The sequence below is a fragment of the Rhagoletis pomonella genome, unplaced genomic scaffold (genome assembly GCF_013731165.1).
Source record: "Rhagoletis pomonella isolate Grant_MI unplaced genomic scaffold, Rhpom_1.0 Rhpom_scaffold_00017, whole genome shotgun sequence".
Classification (NCBI taxonomy): domain Eukaryota; kingdom Metazoa; phylum Arthropoda; class Insecta; order Diptera; family Tephritidae; genus Rhagoletis; species Rhagoletis pomonella.
In genome coordinates this window covers 1,561,315-1,562,535 of record NW_023458571.1, presented here as the reverse complement: position 1 = coordinate 1,562,535, position 1,221 = coordinate 1,561,315, and positions in this window count along the sequence as shown.

Here is a 1,221-nt window from a genome sequence, read left to right as displayed (position 1 = left end):
AAATTCCACGCCTATGGGATGTGCCACGGCCCCTTTTGCAAAATCGTGTTTATATACCCTCCTATAAGCACCTACCATTGGTATGTCTGCACACCAAGCTTCAAGTTCGTGGGACTTATGGTTCCGAACTTATAGCTGATAAAAAAATCCACGCCTATGGGATGTGCCACACCTCTTTTACAAACTCGTTTATACATACCCCCCTCAAAGTACCTACCATGGAAATGTCTGCATACCAAATTTCGAGTTCGTTTAACTTATAGTTCCGAAGTTATAGCTGATAAAAAATTCCGCGTCTATGGGATGTACCACGCCCCCTTTTACAAACTCCTTTATATATACCCTCCTATAAGCACCTACCATTGATATGTCTGTATACCAAATTTCAAGTTTGTGGGACTTATGGTTCCGAACTTATAGCTGATAAAAAAATCCACGCCTATGGGAAGTGCCACGCCCCTTTTACAAACTCGTTTATACATACCCTCCTCAAAGCACCTACCATGGAAATGTCTGCATAACAAATTTCGAGTTCGTTTAACTTATAGTTCCGAAGTTATAGCTGATAAAAGATTCCACGCCTATGGGGTGTGCCACGCCCCCTTTTACAAACTCCTTTATATATACCCTCGTATAAGCACCTACCATTGACCATTGATATGTCTGCATACCAAATTTCAAGTTCGTGTGACTTATGGTTCCGAAGTTATAGCTGATAAAAAATTCCACGCCTACGGGATGTGCCACGCCCCTTTTACAAACTCGTTTATACATACCATCCTCAAAGCACCTACCATGGAAATGTCCGCATACCAAATTTCGAGTTCGTTTAACATATAGTTCCGAAGTTATAGCTGATAAAAAATTCCACGCCTATGGGGTGTGCCACGCCCTTTTTTACAAACTCCTTTATATATACCCTCCTATAAGCACCTACAATTTGTATGTCTGCATACCAAATTTCAAGTTCGTGAGACTTATCGTTCCGAAGTTATAGCTGATAAAAAATTCCGCGTCTATGGGATGTACCATGCCCACTTTTACAAACTCCTTTATATATACCCTCCTATAAGCACCTACCATTGATATGTCTGCATACCAAATTTCAAGTTCGTGGGACTTATGGTTCCCCAAAAATTTAGTTAGTGATGCAGTCATATAAAACTAATCAATATCTTAGAAATGGCGTTCTCCGTTTTTGTATGTCTCCTTTAGTTTCCG